The 17,915-nt window shown below is 40.8% G+C and overlaps 1 protein-coding gene across 2 annotated transcripts in view; it reads left to right on the top strand.

Moving 5' to 3' along the window:
• Window positions 1-620: 620 nt before the first annotated feature.
• The window catches only part of HAPLN1 (hyaluronan and proteoglycan link protein 1), a 67,603-nt gene continuing 50,308 nt past the window's right edge, over window positions 621-17,915 (top strand). For both annotated transcript variants that reach the window (XM_016210332.2, XM_016210331.2), the window contains exon 1: window positions 621-1,042. The gene's annotated coding sequence lies outside the window, so the exon portion shown is untranslated. The remainder of the gene's footprint in view (window positions 1,043-17,915) is intronic.

Raw genomic sequence — 17,915 nt, 5'->3', positions numbered from 1 at the left:
TGTGTGTGAGTGTGTGTGTGAGTGTGTGTGTGACTGTGTGTGTGTGAGTGTGTGTGTGTGAGTGTGTGTGTGAGTGTGTGTGTGACTGTGTGTGTGTGAGAGTGTGTGTGTGAGTGTGTGTGTGAGTGTGCGCGCGCGCGCCCCCGAGCGCCCTGTGCCCATCTGGTTCCAGTCCGGGTAGGGTCCCTAAGCCAGCCCCACCCCTCTCGCCTGCCCCCCAGTCCCCCCTCTGTCCATAAGCCCGGGGCTCCGAGCCCTGTCACCCAGGGCTGCAATAGCAGTTGTTTGCCTGGGAAAGGAGATTCAAACCCAGGAGCGATACTGGGTCCGGTAAACAAGAAAACACACTCCTGGCCACCGCCGTTCAGGACGCTTCATCTGCCGCGGTCATAACTGCCCCTACCTGGCGACCCTGGATCTGCCCTGGGCACAGGGAGGCTGGGAGGCCAGGGCCTCCCCGCCCTTGGCTCTCCCTTTGCAGCAGAGGCTCGAGAACGAAGCGCCGACTCCCTGTCCCACGGGGCGCGCCGCAGACCCCTCGCCCCACGCCCGTCTCCATCCCCTGGACCCACCCAGGAGCGGCGCGGGCGCGGGAGGTGTGGTGCGGCGGGAGCTTGCGGTCGGAGCCGCCGCTCTCCCGCGCTCGGGACCTGGGCAGAGGGGACGGGCATCTAAGAGCTGCTGTTTCCCAAGGTCTGGGCACAGGGCTGCCCCTCCCTTCCTCCCCGAAGTTTGCATGAAGCGCACGTTAGGCTGTAATTAGGGATTTGGGAGGAAAACTTTCCTGGTGACGCTTTGCTTTTCTTCTGCTCGTGGTGAGAAAGTGCCTCCTTCTTCCCAGGACCAGGACCTCTGCCATCCAGCGCCACAAAGAGACATTCTGCACACACACACACTCACAGGCTCACTCACACGCGCGCGCACACACCCTTGCCCAGAGACAAACTTAAGGTGAGGGGAAAGAGCTCGAGCTTCACTTGATCTCCAGGCTCCAACTTCAGCAGGACTTGGGAGCATCTGAACTTCTGGATTTCGGGACAAGGTAAAACTTCCACAACTTTTTTACTCTTTTGGCCGCACCTTGGTGCCTTTAGGATTTCAGAAAGCAATCCGGATCATGATCTCTGTATACATGAAAACAAATTTTCTTATTTTCTTTAATTTTCTTTTGAGTTTAATGCGGCATCTCAACTTCTTTTAGGATTCATGTCCGATAAAAGACTGCATTGCAATAAAGAAGCTCAGGTTGGAACTGGGGCAGGGATTAAGTCTAGTATCCTGGCATTTGGGAGTGCTACTATAAATCTGGTGGATGCCTACTTTCCAGGGGTGACTTTTCTATCTGTATGTCAACAGGCATTTTTATAGCACCTGAGATGAAAAAGAGAATAGTGTCGGCTGAAGGAAATGCTGAGGAATGGCACTGTCCGTTCCAGGCTTATGAGTTATGTTTTAGGGAACATATAGGTGTATGTGAAAGTAGAAGTTCCTGTAATCATAGGTAATGGCTGTTAGAGTGATCATCTTTGAGATGTTACCAATTTTGGTCCAGGCTTCTCCAGTTCGCTGTGAAATAAAGACCATAGAATTATGATGCATTTCATATATAGAATCAGGTTGATAGATAATGTTAATATGCAAAAAAAATGTTGTCATAGTTGTTAAGATTACTTTTAAAGTTGATTAAAGGAATTATTTATGTGTTGAGACTGTTCACCAACCTAAGCAAATTTGAACTCTTTTGGGCTTAAATGAAGTTGCTTTCCTCCAATGAGTATGACTGTTGTGTTGAAAATAAGATAGTTTATTATTTTGAAAATAAGTTATTCAATTTTCATTTATCACTGGAAAAATACACAAAGTGGCCAGTACATTTGGGAATTTTTAGGGTGGAAAGTGTTCCTGTACATGTTCCAGCGTGATGTCATAAAGTCAAACACACTGGCTGGCTTCTTGGAAGCTAACGGTTCTTAAGAAATGAAGCCTGTGAATTAATTTCTAAGTGAAATATAATATTTATTCATTACAAATGTAGTTTCTGGTAACCATTTTTACTTGATTATTTCAGTGTACTAAGTTTGAAGTAATTTTATACACACTTCAGTGACTTTGATATTTTAATGGAATCATAAAATGGGAATATTGTTCTACCCAAAATATATCATAGCAGTTCTCTTTGGATAACTTTTAGTGTGATGTTTCTTAATCTTTACATCAGATTTTAACTTCAGTTCCATTTATTTCTACTTATAAAGAAGTTTCTCCTTCGATTCAGTAAAATAGAATGTATGCCAAAGGTTTGTTGAGCATGTAAGCTTTAGTCATTAGTTACTTTGGGGCTATCTGTTATTAATAATTTCATTGTTTATGCTAAGAGAAAATGACTTTACATTTTTGGTAGTCTCTTCATAAAATTGGTAGCAGCTTAAAATGGGAAAACTAGATAATGAGGAGTAATTTTGCTCAAATCTAATTAAATGAGCAAGAGAAAACCAATAGCTTCCAGAGACCACGGGTCCCCAGAAGAATGTACCCAGAGCCCAGTATTCCAAACAGGAGTGTCAGTGAGCCTGGGCTCTCTATGAGAAACAAGCAAGAAGGGACATCACATAAAGGGAGCCATTTATGTCGGCAAGGCCCTGTCCCTCAGAGGAATGACTGACACTGTAATTTAGAAGTACTGAGACTTTCACGGGGAAGAATCAATTCATTATATCCCCAGTGGTTTCTCCCCCTTTTCATTCCTTTGGTAGCAAGTAACACATCCAAGAGAAATGTGTTCAGAGTCTGCAGAGCAGGCGCAGACGGCTGTCCTGCTTTTCAGTGTAGAATACTGGTCTTCTGCGGTCCAGTCCTGCCTGGGTGTGGAATATTGGGATTTTCCCAGTAGTTGAGGCATCTTTGAGCCCTTTGTAGCACTGCGCTTCACCTTTGTAAAGATGAACACGAGGCGTATTCAGAAAATAGCTCCTCTTTCCAGAAAGTACTAGCCCTGGTTTTCTTTTCATTCCTGGTATGTTTTATCTTTCAGGCTATATTTTTAAGATAATGGTGTTCCACCAATTAAAATTCCAACAAAATACAAAGCAAATTTGAAAATAACTTTTATACTATAGCCTTGTGTTGCCTCTGGTTAGTTTTCCAACAGCCTGGATTTACTACTAGTAACCATAGTACCTGGCCTATGTTATTTAAATATTCTTAGTCTGTTATTTAAAGGAAACAAATGTTGTTCGGGGGGAAATAGGGAGGGATGGAAACCTGACTACACTTAGGATTTTAATCAATAGTGTTTAAGGAGGATTAGAGGAAGCAGCTGGTTAAATAAATATTAGGTGGAGAGTGGACGTGATGGTATAAATTAATAATGCAGCTCTTTATTTACACCATGAATGGAAAGGTCTGTGACGGTTCCGTGTGTGAAGCGCGGTCCCTGGGTGCCACCTAGTGGATAAGTCAAAACAGGCGTCCTCACCAGCCTCCAGCTAAAAAATTCTGTGACTCCATTCTGTTGACACTGAGCGCAAACTCTATGCCAGACGTCAGGGTAGGTGCTCAGAGTAGAAACTACAGCAAGTGACTTTTATATAATTTAAAAAACAAGGCACCACTTAACATTGATTAAATTCCCGGTGGTTGCATTTAAAATCCCTCTACTCTTTACTGGGTAATTTACCATCAACTTTCTTCCTCTGTGAGGATACAGTTTAATGACTGTAACTCGCTTCTAATATAGGATTTGTGTTTTACAGAGTTTTCATGACCCAGTTCCAAAAAGAGTGGGAGAGTTGGAATCTTGAATTACCGTTCTTTCAAATGGAAATGAATTTCTGTAAAGTTTATTGTTTTAAAGTTTAAAAGGGTAAATAATTACCAGTTTAAAAGGTTAGCATATAGATAGTAGCACATGTTACTACATATTTAGATTTTTCATTATATATGAAAGGATAATAGTAAAATTGCTTTTGGGTAGTGAGGTTTGCGTTTTGTTTTGTTTTTTCAAAATATTGCTCTCAAGCTTTAATAATTAGCATGTAGAACGACTGCTCTCTACCTGTTATTCATATGCAGTTTTGAAGCAGGAGCATTGCTTCCATTAAATTGCCATAATGGAAAAAAAAAACCCACACAGGAACAATTATGAGGAAAGGCAGTGTTTGAAAGAAGCATTGGGTATTAGAGAAGATTAATCCATCAGCATATTAAACTGAGAGTTTTGAAAAACTTTTCTCCTGGAGATATATGAATTATTGCTCCAATTGGCTCTCTGCAAGATCTATGACTTAATGGTAACGGTGTTCAGCACATCAGCATTAATCAAGACCAGCTCTGAAATTCAGATTGGAAGGTAAAATGCCTCAGTAGGGGGAAAAAAAATGATTAATTTGTTACTTGCTGAGTCTAGAGGTATAATCCATAAATCGAGTTAGGCCTGCCCGTGTGAAACGGAAGTTTCCTATTTAGAGAACTTTGGTTTTGTGTGTAGCAGTGAGACCTACGTGGTGAAGGAAGGGTGCTGCTCATCAAGTTACACTAGTACTATGTGCTGTGGCCCTCACTTTATACCTGGAAAATTAATTCTAAAAAACCAGGAAGTCAAAACTGATGATAATGAATCTAAAATATCGCAGGAGCCTGAGTAACAGAAACAACCAAAAATTCTGGGAGCATAGTTTTTGTTTTTAGAGAATTTTGAGCAGGCATCTTGAAAGTCTTTTTCCCTTGTTTGCCATCTCCTGGCTGTGTAGACAAGAGTTTTGTTTCTTGGTTGTGTGGGCACAGATGGGCCTGGGAGGGCAGCTCTCATACTCCAGAGCCCCAGGAGGGCTAGGGTTCCAACAATATGTCTAGTTGGATGGACAGGAAAGCAAAAATTCATTTACACATGGTTGCTGTCCACCAGTTTGCAACTAAAATTCAGATCGAACACAGAATGATTTAGAGCTCACCATTTGTACCAGGCACCATGCTAGGTGTTGCAGAGGGATTGGCTCGAAGAGTTCACAAGCTAGTGGAGAAGACAGATGGATGTACATCATGAATCACTAGTAAAATGTGCCAAGTAGGTGCAGTTCCCCTTCTTAGTCTCCTGGGTCTTTTTCCTTTGAACTTACTCAAACTTTCCACCCCCTCTACCTCATATACTGAGACTCCTGCTCCCCACCCCTCACCCCAGAGGATCTGATACTTCTCTGGTTTATGGATTTCTTGACCGACTGATTACACACATAAGTGTGAATGACTTTCACTCATGCATTTACATTTCAAGCCTTTTATCTCTTTAAAGTAAATGTTTTGTTTTCTGTAAAAAAAATTTCAAACATCTGGAGGCCTAGCCATCTTTACACCAAAGGGTGTAATTAAGCTGATTTAGTTCTTCATGGTCTTCAATCTCTCAGTGAACTCCACTCCAACCTGAGGCCACAGGGATTCCCTCAAGGCCTATTTATAGCAACTTGAAGGAACTTGGGTCCTGTGAACCCCTGGCTCCCTCTAGCTGAGGCTGATCAAACTGTCCTCCCACCCTGCCCCTATCCCAAGGGGCATCCAAACCCATTCTTTTGGAGCCTTCCTGCTCACTTTACCATAACCTACTTTCAGGTCCTCTCAGCCCTCATTCCCATGATCGGGCTGCTGGCCCTGAACAAGCAGAGCACCTACAGCTTGTTACGTTCTACTCTTTGAGCCCCTGTGCCACCCCAAATATCTGGGTCTAGAGGGAGGGAGCAATGAGAATCCACATATTTGGCCCAAGAATTCCTCTAAGTCAGGGGGCTGAAGGAGGAGACAGGAGTATGCACAGGGCAAGCACAGGGTAAGCCATCACAGGAAAACATCGGTCAAAGCCAGCATCTTCTTAAACTGTGTGGCTAGGTTCTAACTGCAACTGGTTTCAGAGAAATTTTGACATCCATGCTGATTATAGATTCTGGAAAACTAACTGGAGAAAAAGAAATAGTGAACATTTGCTTTGACTTTATACAAATAACACTAATCAGAGTCATTTGTTTAAATTCTATTTTATGTTTAACATAGGCATAATGACAGTCATGTTATATTAGGTGCTTCAGATTTATTTATGTTCTCTTTGGTTCCACTTTTTTGGTTATTTCACCATAGTTTGATGCTCCTGTACGATCCTGATCTGGTCTTATAACATAAAGATGTGCTTCCAACTTTTTATTTTTATTTATTTATCTTTTAATTTATCTTTATTGTTGAAAGTATTACAGATGTCCCTTTTTTCCCCATTAGCCCCTACAACCCCACCACACCCCCAAGGCTTCACCACACTGCTGTTTGTGCCCAGGGGTTATGCATTTATGCATGTAAGTTGTTTGGTTAATCTCTTTGCACCCACCCCACCCACCCCGCCTTCCCTCTGAGACAGTCTGTTCCGTGCTTCGATGTCTCTGGACGGATTCTGTTCATCAGTTTATTTTGTCCTTTAGATTCTAATGGACCAGAATGAGAGAGTGGATTTCCTTCCCTTTCTACCCTGCAGCCTGGAGGGGGGGGATCATGGGCCCGCATTATGCCCCTGGCGGTGTGACGGGAATGCTGGGCGTTCAGTAGGCTCCCTGTCGGTGCTGCTGCTCTCGGCGCTGGGCGGGGGGGTCAGGGCTCCCCTCGTCTTCTGTCCCGAGGGCCTGCATTTCAGGTGTCTGAACGCCTCCAAGCCGAGGTCCTTCCCTGACTCTCTATTGCCTTCTCCATCGCCTTCCTATCTTTCAATGTTGTTACATATGTAATCTCTTCTCAGATTTAAATAATAGTAATTGGTATAAAATTTAAAATGTAAATAAAATTTTAATGGATACTTTGAGTATAATTTAAGGAAAGTGAGACTGGAGGCGGGAATAAGTTCAGAGAGGCCTCGGAACCGTTGGACACGATTTAATAAGGGAGCACTGACTGGGTGGGGGAGAGGTCAAGGATGGTGGGACTGTTTCCAGGGGGAAAGGTAACATGAAGAGTTGACTAAGATTTGGAACAAAGGAAGAAAACAAGTTTCTGGAGACAAAGGTGAGTCTGATTTAGGAGGTGGGACAGCCAAGAAGCCATCCGAGTTGTATGTATCTTAAGCACAGGGGAGAAGTCATGCCTGAAAATAGAGATTTGGAAGTGTTTGACATTCAAATGAGAGCTGAAAATCATACGGAAGAGTGTTCTAGAACAGAAAGAGTCACCCGCTGGAGTCATCCACCAGGCGCAGGCAGAGCCAAGCCCTGGACGCAGAATTGCAGTGCGGAAAGATTGGCTATTTTACTGTGAATGACACCGTCCAGCAGCTCAGGAAGCTGATGCTCAAACTGACTCCCCAGTGGCGAGCAGGCTACGGATGATTCAGGCAAAATCACGGGAAATCGTGGTGGGGCCAGGGGGTTGTTGAGCGCTCACTGGCTGAAATGAAGGAAGGGTAAGGAATCTTTTCTCAGGCCTTGAGGACAGGTCTGAGGCGGTGGTTGCTTTTTTCCCAGCATCCCTCTGTCTGATTTCATGGGATCATAGCCAGGGGGTTGTCCCACCTTAGGGCTCAGGAACTGAAATGTCACTTAGGTCAAGATGCTATCATCCTGACCCTGTGACCATGAAGCAGGTCTTCTGCAGATTATCCAGAGGAAAAGTTAGGTGTCTGAGGGGTATAGAGGGGGGAGGGAAGGTAATTCTTTTTAGAGCTAGGGTTTAAAACTAAATTTAATTGAAATCATAACTACCCTTGGTTTTAACTCTCTTTCTTTTGATCATTCATCAGTCTGGAGGGAGGAGGGGTGAAGACCGCTCTGGCTGCTTCCTGCCGAAAATTCAGGGGCAGAGTTTGGGATTAGAGGAATGAAACTGTCTTAGATTTCACTGAAAATATTTTTTAGTTTCCGGTTTACCATGAATACTCTGTACTACCATAATGTTTGCCTTTTCCCTGGGAGCCCTGTTTTTAGTTTTAAAGATGAGATAGTCAAAGACACACAACCTCTAACCATTAGAAAACAATAGCCTAAGGATTATCAATATAACACATTCCTGTAATAACCTAGGAAAGAGGCTTCCCATTCCAGAAGGTAACCAGGAAAAGGGATCATCTATGGGTCTTTCTCACATCTTGTACCTAAGTAGCCTTCTGCATGATTCTATTTGTCTGAGTCTCAGCTTCCCCAGAGGTGTTAATGTTGTAGCATGTTGCATTAGCTGCTGTACAGACTACTCCTTGCTTTGCCTGCAAGTCATCTAAAGCAACCCACTGTCTAAGCACTCACACGTGCTGAAGACTGCAAGGTGATCTGCTGGAGTCTTAGAGTTGAGCAGTAGAACCGGCTAAATGGCTGACCGTTACATTCCATCATATCAGGTGTTTAATAAGAGATATGTCTATGAGAACAAAATAAAAACAAAGGCTAACGATCAGAGCGAATTATAAACCAGCTTCTGAGTTTTTAAGGCTCTCAGTTGAGATTTCTAAATTTAAGGGTGGAAGAATGTTTTGTTTGAAATGTCTCTGATGATGTGATCAGGTGCTCCAGTGTACCTTCTGCGTGGCTTATACAGTATCAGTCACTGAGATTGTTTAAGCTCGAGCTGTTGTGGCGATTTTCTCAATTTTATATCAAGCTGTCCATCTTTAGCTTTCATGGTTTTGGAGAAAGAGTTTTAGTTCTTAATGATTCCTAGTCAAAGGATGGGAGAAAAATTAGAAACGTTTGGAGAATCATAGGCAGATACTGGAGGAAACTAGGAGTCAGGATCCAATCCAGTTTACAAGCAGAAAACAAAAGAAAACCCAAAAGAAAATGAACAACACTAGAATCTAATATCCACAAATGTGTAGTATAGTTTCATATTACAGTGCTATTGTATTGAGACAAATTTTCTCTCTTTTGACCAAAGATAGCCAAATTAAGACTAATTTATTTGCAAAATAAGTCTAGTTTCAACAAACTTGGCCTGACTATTTGTGTAAGTCCAGCAAGAATAGTAACACTTTTAAATGTGCTTTGTTGGAATCTTTCATAAGGAATCTCCAGATTGAATTTAAGTGGACTCTCAAGGTCAAAAAAGCCAAGGCAAGGACTTTCCATCAGAGGTTGCCTGCAATTCCTATAGGCTTTGTATGAGTTCCTCTCTTCTCAAGATCCCAAAATATCTTGAGGGTCCTGCACCTGCCAAGAAGTGACATTCCTGGTTTTTATTGGCTTCCGTAAGTCAGCCTTGATTCCTCACAGCTATCTGTTCATATCCAAGTCTCTGCATTTTCCTCTCAAGCATGACATTCCAGTCAAAGCCTTGATAATAAAAACCAGTTTTCAATTATTTCCTGTTTTAAAGAGAACAGATTCTTATTGAACTTATGCAAATAATCACATTGCCATGAAAATAAAAATACTCATTAAGAGTTTCTGAATTTTAGAAGGATTAAGTAGGGAGGGGAAAAAAAATCAGCGTTCCAATTCTGTTTGCAGAGGTGTAATTTACCAAATTGCTAAATCATACTAGGTTAAGAGAAATAAGTTTTCTTTTATTTGGAAAACAAAAGTATAAAAAAAATAAGCAATATTTTAATCAAAAATTCATAAAAATTATAATCATCTCAGCTCACTCAGTGCCATATAATCACTTCTTGTTTATCTTAATCACTTGCCAGCATTTCATGATTACAGTTATTCCTTAGAGTTCTATAAATCTTCATCCATTTTAATGGTATAATCTGAAAGTTTATTCTCAGAGACGTGTATTTTGGAATAAAGAGTCCTCTCCATCTTTCTGAAGATGAAAGATATTTGCAAAAGTATTAGAGTAAAATAATGACTGTCCATAAATGACAAAAACTTAATATGACGTGGTTATGGATCTATTATAATGCAATTGACAAAGAAATTTGCTTTTTATCTGCAACTTAACATTTTAAGACACCTACCAGAATTACAAATGAAAATATTATATCAGGACATTACAGACTCTTGGAGATTATAATCTCCTGAAAATTCTTTTTTAATAGTAAGAATGTATGCATAAAAATACAATGTAATTATTATTTCTTTATTTGACAAAGCTTTCCATGTAATTTCAGTATATCAAAAAGTCCTAATTAGTTTAAATTTTATCTTTTATAAAGAGAAAGAACAAACCTTTGAGGTATACCAGGCCCCACTGGAGTAGCTCAATTCCATTTCCAGGTTAAAAATTATATACATCTCCTTCACCTCCTGAGCCCTGGGATGTTCGTCAGATGTGCTTGACCAAAAAGTTTAAGTATTATTATGAAACAATATTATTATCCATTTACTCAGAATGAAAGTAAAAGATGTCAAACATAAATACAGGCTACCTACGATTATCAAAGCCTTAGTTCTGAGGATTGAGAAGATTGTTTTCTTGAGTGATCCAGTACCTGATTAAGAAAACAACAATAACAAAAACACAAAAAAGTATTTAAATAAAATATAGAATCCTTGCTTTCTAGGTAGAAAATTCCTCGTAATATCTTACCTGGTGCAGAATGATATGGGGAGACATTGTCCTCTGACAGTGTAAAAGAACCAAACTCCAAGTCTCTATTAGCTCACTTTAGGGACTTAGATATCTGTTAAATTTATTTTAATCTTTCTCATTTTGACCATACATAGATTTTTTCTTAGGATACCTTTTCCACAAACTTCTACAACTTTCCTAGTCCCTCTTAGTGTGTCTCTTCTAACTTGTTCAGAAATAACCAACCTTATTTTAAGACAAACAACTTTCTTTTAACTCCTGCAGAAATGTATTTCCATACCTCATACCTTCCTTCAGTGAAAACACACACCATTTCCTTCCATATTAATGTGAATTCATAACCCTTATACCTTAATTTTTACTGACAACTAAAATGTAAATAATCAGCATTCTTTAGATTGGCAAATTTATAAATCTACTTTATAACCTTTAGAAACATACATTCTTTTCCTGGCAAAGCACAAAACATTTTCATTAATAGATGTAAATTTATCTTTTAGTTTCTTTGTAATAAGAGGTCAAAAGTAAGTAAACTTAGACATATCTAGCAATTAATGTTTCAGTAGTTCATGTTATTTGGACATATCTAGATATTTAATAATTTTTATCCTGAACTTGGTAAAATTCTAAAGTTTCAAGTTACCAAAGATATTTAGAAAGCTATTTAAGTATACATACATTATAATTATTGCTAGCATGAACCAAAAAGGAACTTTTAAAATCCATTTACATTATTTAATTTACTTGCTTCTAACAATTGAGTTTAGATTACTTACAAAAATATTACCATACCAAGTTATTTTTCTTGCTGACAAAGTTTACAGCACAGATGACATGAACTTAGTTGACTTGAACTTAATAAACCCAGGTAGAATAAAAGTATTATTTAACGATGATTTTAAAGATGTACTTATAGAACCAAACCAAACTCAAAACAGCATTAATATCAAATATTTTCCCAAATCATGTGATTCTGAAAAGCATTTGGGTTAGTCTGTTCTATTTTTTAAGAATTCTCATGTATGTTTTTGTTTGTGTAAGTCAATTTAATATTAGAAACAAGCAATACCATTCAGCAGTAGAAATATGCTATATCTACAACATACATATATAGACATACATAAAAATACAAATAAACATAAACAGAGATCTCATAGCTTTAATTTTAAATCACTAGCCTTTGTGTCCCGGGTACAATTCAAAGCCTAAAGTAAAAACTGGGTCCAAATTCTATTTCCAGCGGATGAACTAACTTAAGATTTTGATCAGATGACCAAAGCTCTGCATGCGGTAAAACAAGTAATATCAACAAATAACACTGATACACATTCATACACACACCCCTCCCATGTAATACTTTCAGATTTAATTTGCCAGCTTTAGACCAAATTCCAAATTGATTCCAAGTTAAAACACAATCCATGCCTGGGTCACGCTTCTGCCGCCCACCCCTTCGAGGTGCTGAGATGTGGTGGGAGACGGCGCCCTCCCCCGAGATGACTCACCAAATGCCAGCTGCAGCCCAGGAATCAATCCTAGTTGCTAACTGGAAGTTCCGCTTCCCTGATACAACCAGTAGGTGATCCCCAAAGCAAGTCAAATGAGTTCCTCAAGGACCCAGCCGAAGGAAATAAGGGTGAGTCCCTGGGGTCCTCCCTCTCGAGGTTACTCACCAGTAAACATCCCAGACCAAGTCCCCAGCTTCTCTCCCCCAAAATGAAAGCGCTGTGGGCCCGAGGCGCGCCCTGCGGGCCAGGCCTGGGGTCAGGCTCCTGCCCAACCTGCGGAGCTGCTGCCAGCAGGGAAGGCTGGGCGCTGAGCGAAAGCCCCTCACAGCTCAGTCCCTTCAGAGGCTCCATTTTTGCTTCAGGACAGAAAGAACCTGCCCCCCCAGTGCTGACCGAGCCGAACACTAGGCCCTGCGAGTTGCAGTGGAGAAAGGCTGGCTGTTCTGTTATGAATGGCGCCGTCTAGGACGACGGGAGGCTAATGCCCAAAGCTCAAAGCCCCCAGTGGCTGCGGGGTGCAGGCCATATGAGGCAAAAATCCCGAGAAGCCGTGGGCCAGGTGCTCGGGGCCGTGCTGAGAGCTGACTGGTTGCAGGTGGAGTCAAGGCAGTGAGTCATTTCTTCAGGCCTTGGGGACAGGCCTGAATTGCTTTTCCCAGCATCTCTGGCTGATTTCATGGAAAATGGCCAGGGGGCTGTTGTTCCGCCTTAGGGCTCAGGAACTGGAGCATCTCTCACATCAAGATGTTATCTTCAGTCAGCCGGAGGCCTGGGCTCCCTCACCACCGGCAGGTCTGGCTGCTGGCTTCTGCTTCTTCAGGGGCTGCTGATTATCTAGGGAAAGCTGGTCTCTGAGGAGCATATAGAGAAAACCAGGGCTATGGTTTCTAGAGCTGGGATTTAAAACTAAATTGAATCAGTCATAAGGACCCTCCGTTTCAAGAGGGAAGGAAATCATCTCAGGGAAGAGCAAAGGGAGAACAGTGGGCCAAGAACTGAAACTCAGGAAAAAACTGGTAAGAACGAGTTTGCCATTACTTTTGCATGATTTTAACTTTCATATTATCAACCATAAATGTCCACTGAATTGGATGACATCAATGTTTTATTAATCATTATATCTCATAGTCTAAGTCCCCTACAGATAGAAGGTATCAGACATGTTTGTTGAATTAAATAAAATTAAAATGTCATTTCCGAGCCTTGATGTTCTAATGAAAGTTTTCATCATGATAACCCTGAACTTCAGTAAGACCTCAAAATGTCTGAATTGTAGTTATTTATTCAATTTTGCCCAATAGCGAGCGAGCTTTAAATATATGTTGTTCATTTTTTTTTTGTTGTTTAAAAATCAGTAATCAATGTGTGGTGTAGGTGGTAATTCACCAGAGTACTTGATTAACTTGAGCCCATGTTGTTTAGTTTAACATATAAATGAGTTCACCACAGAATGCAACCTAGTTAAAGTCCATTTTCAATTATTTTCCTAGTTCCTTGATCCTGAAGACCCTCTAAATCTTAGGTTAGATTTGAAGACCAGAATCCTACATTTTTCTGGTTTTCTCAACAACTTGCTTTTTTTTCTAACTCTCCTTCCCACCACCCCCACCACCCCACTAATTTAGCCATATAAAAACATAAAATAATTGAATAATTTTAATATAAGCATGTGTCCAGTATTGAATGATACATACTTATGCTAAAGAAATTATTTTCTGTTTATCTTAAGTTCATATTTAACTGGGTGTCCTGTACCTTTCAGTGGCTAAATCTGATAACCCTACCTCTGCAGTTGAAGTTCTTATAACTAGAATATGACAAAAAAATAATTTCTCCATGAGAGTTCTAAACTCTCCTTCAAAATGTTAACAAATGAAGTTACTGACTTTACTTTCACTAGTGAGATAAATGTATTAAAGAGATTAAATAAAATTATCTAACTACAATATATTAACCAAGATGCAAATTTATAAAACATTTATAACTACAGTGTTTTATACCCTATATACTAAAAGCTATCTTAAGTATGTATTAGTGATCATGTTTTTAGTAATCAATGTGTATTTTAAAATATTTTAAAATAATGTGCATGTTAAAGAATTAAACTTTTTAATTTTCACGTTTTCAAGTTGGCAATAATGGCAAAACTATTTTTTAAATGACAGAGCATGCATATATGTATTCCTGCAGAGCATCTGAATCTTTTCCCTTGTTAATTATGTTATACTGTAGATGTGCTGCCACCTTGTGATGTTTTGAGGTGTGACAATTTAACTCAGTACACTCGCATATTATACCAGATTGATAATTTGGTTAATTTTTAAATTATTCCTCAAATGATTAATATTTTTCATTGAATCCAAAAAAGTCTTGTGTTTTAATACCAAGAATGAGCTCACAAGTATTTAATGCAGATATTTTCTAGGAGTTTAATATATTATCTGCAAATTGGTATATCATTCTTGAGACAGTGACTAAATTGTCATTTAGTTCTATGTTGATTTCTGTTTATGGGTAAATTTAGTTTGTATCTGCATGTATGTTCAGTTCACTTGTCCTTTTAGCCTGAATTTCCGATAACCCTTTACTCCACATGTCCAAAATTGAACTCATTACCTTCCTTCAACCAAGCCTGCTCCATGGTATCTTAAACAGATACTAACACAATGTAATTTACTATCCAAACCAGAGCCCTTTGGAAAGTAGGTGGGGCGCCTTACTAATTATTTCAGCTAGGCAGGTATAAGCCCAGACTGGCTCAAGCAAACTGGCCTCCTTATATATAAGTAAATACCATCATACTTCCGATCGCCAAACTGGAAAAGTGGGAGTTACGGACTAGGGGTTCATCTAACTGAGCAGGATCCTCCAGGCCAGACCTACTATATTCCTTCTATCTCTTGCTCCCTTTCATCTTCCCTCTCTCCTCCATTGTCCATCACGCTTGTCGACATTCTCAATGTCCTTGTCCTGCTGTCTGCAGAGGGATCCACCGGTCACAATTTCTTTTGCAGGAAAAATCAAACTACCCCCTTCCTCTGCACCTGATCCAAGCTGCTGGAAATCGCCAGGAAAAAGCTTGGATCACCCTGAAGAATGGGACCCCTGAGCACCTTCATGTATCTGGCCTCAGCTGGATCTCTAATGCTGTGCGGCAGTTCTACCATATTTCTTCAAAATTTTTTGCTTCTTGAACTCTCTGTAGCAGATGTCCAAGCCTCCCTGATTTAGCCTGAAAATAGAAGCCATCTGTAAAGAGCTGCCCTCTCACTGTCCTGCCACCCAAAGGAGTCCTTGATCTCTGGCAACCCCATATGTTCTTTCCCCCCTTCTGTTAGGGAATAAAAAGTCTCCTTTAGCTCTAAGAGTCTAAGGCAGACGTTACCCCCTGAGCTCTAGATCCCTTATCCTTCATCTTCTCAAAAACACTATCAATTAGTCTCTTTCCCTTTTGTGTCTTCAATCTCTTCCACTCTGGCTATTTCTTCCTAGAAGTGGCATTTAATTATGGTCAAATCTTTTTGTCTTAAAAATATATGGCTTTCCGTCCTCTTACATACAGTCTGTCTACCAATCTTACCCCCTCCCACCACAGCCAAACTTCATGAGTGACCTCTGCTCCCTCTACGCCATCACCGCCTCCACCCCTCAACTCAGGGTCACGCTCTCTCTCCCTCACCCACTCCACTGAAATGCTCCTCACCGGAGTCACCAGGGATTTGTTCTCAGTATGGTTTTTTGGGGCGTGTGTGGCATTTAATGCCGGTGGTCATGTCCCCTTCACAACAATCTCTTGGCTTCTGTGACACCACACTCTCCTAATTTTCTGTAGTCTTCTTTGATGACTCCATCTCCATTTCGGGCCTCTAGGGAGAAGCCTACTTGCCCCTTAGCAGCCTGTGTTCTAACAGCCCAGGACGCCTTGCCCTCCCTCTACATAACCTCCGTGTGCGTGTTCATCTACTTCCCTGCATCACACCACCGTCACCTAGGGGCCCGTGACCCCCAGATCACCATCTCAGTCCAGAATTTTCTCCTGAGTGCCCAAATCACAAACATCTTATGACTAGGAGGTCTCACAAAATCTCAAACTCCATAGGTCTCAAATGAACAACTTTTCTTTCTCCTTGAATAAATATGCCCTTTTTTATCTCCATTAGCATAAACCTTATCCCTTGTCAACATCCTCTCTTGCCTGAATTCTTGAAAATCTTACCCATTGGCCTCTGTCTCCAGTCATGTTGCTTTCTAATGCATACTGAAGCTAGAGTAATCTTTCTAAAGTGTAAATCTGGAACTATTTGCCTACTTAAACCCTTCAGTGCCTTCTTTTGCTGTTAAAATTTAGTCCAAATTCTTTTTTTTCTTCTTTGTAAGGGATGATGCTTCCTAACTTTGTAACTCTATCACTATCTGATGTTATTTTAAATTACCAAGAGGAAATTAACATGATGATTGAGAAGCTTATGATTTACACAGAATATTTTAGTGTTATGACTATTTTTTTTTTTTAATATATCTTTATTGATTTTAGAGAGAGGAAGGAGAGGGAGAGAGAGATAGAAACATCAATGATGAGAGAGTCATTGATCGGCTGCCTCCTGCACGCCCCCGACTGGGGATCGAGCCCGCAACCCGGGCATGGGCCCTGACCGGGGAATCGAACCCCGATCACCTGGATCCTAGGTCGACGCTCAATCGTTGAGCCACGCCAGCCGGGCATAGTGTTATGACTATTTAATGTACTGAAAGGCAGGTCGTGGTAGTAAAGGCGAATTTAGATTCTGATCGTTACCAGAATATCTGTCTTCTCTTCCCAAACACTGAAGAAGTCTGAGGCCTCCAGTAATTTGCTAAGCAGGTCTCTTGGCTGGACTCCCTTACCTCTGTCCTTGCCGCCTAAGACGGGGCTCACGCCGGCGTCTAATGCAGCACGGCCTCCGGACAGCCGGACAGCCGGACAGCCGGACACGGCACTGCTGCCCAGAATCAGCCACTTATCTCTCCATTCTCTCTTAATATTTTCTTCGTACCGCCATTACTCTAGTTAGCATTCTTTTCTATGTATTTATATTGTGATTATTGGAATGTCTTTCATTTCCTAATTTATAGCCCCCTTGTTAACAGGTGGTTTTATCCATTTGATGTCCTTCGGAGTCCTGGCCTCAAAGGTCATCCTTGGAATCAGAGTTCAAAGGGTTAATCTGGTCCAGCTTTGCGCCCCGCCCGCCTTAGGATCCTGGCAATATAATTGCCGAAAGCGTGATGTGTTTCACCGCAATTTGCCTCACTTTTCCTGGCTTACCAGAAACTTCTTCCTCATTGTGCAAAATCAGCTCCCTTAGCTTCCATTCATTTGTTCTAGTTTTGCCCTGTGAAGCTACTTTGAATAACTAATATCTTCCCTAGTTCATATCCAGGCAATTTATTTCTAAATGCAAAACATTATGTTTTGTTCTGTAAAATTTTATTATTTCAGGCACACAGTTCCACTCTGCAGGTCGTTTTATTTCTTCTAGCTTCCAAGCCACATTGCAATCACTCTTCATATTAGCTTTACAGCCCATGTACAGGCTTTGAGTCTTGAAATTCTAAGACTTAAAGGAAGAAAACTCATTTGTAATACCATGACTTGAAAGCAAACCTCTTGAATTGATCGTGTGCACAGAATTATAGAAATGAGTAAGACAGTGTTTTTGTCACTGGAAAGGTCTCTTATTAAACAAATAGCTGGTGCAGCAGAGAAATGAAAAATTAATGTCAATGCAGAGTTGAAAACCTTTATTTTGAAAACAGAAAGCATAGATCATCTACACTCTTATGACTTTATCTCATTATGTATTGTTACTATTTCAGATTAATCTTCAGACAGCAGAGTGAGAAGAGCATTGTGTCATCATGAAACAGCTGCCTCCTTAAACA

Source organism: Miniopterus natalensis, chromosome 3, assembly GCF_054644295.1.
Source record: "Miniopterus natalensis isolate mMinNat1 chromosome 3, mMinNat1.hap1, whole genome shotgun sequence".
NCBI lineage: Eukaryota > Metazoa > Chordata > Mammalia > Chiroptera > Miniopteridae > Miniopterus > Miniopterus natalensis.
The sequence above is the reverse complement of the archived record's forward strand: the minus strand, read 5'-3'. Positions and strand labels throughout refer to the sequence as shown.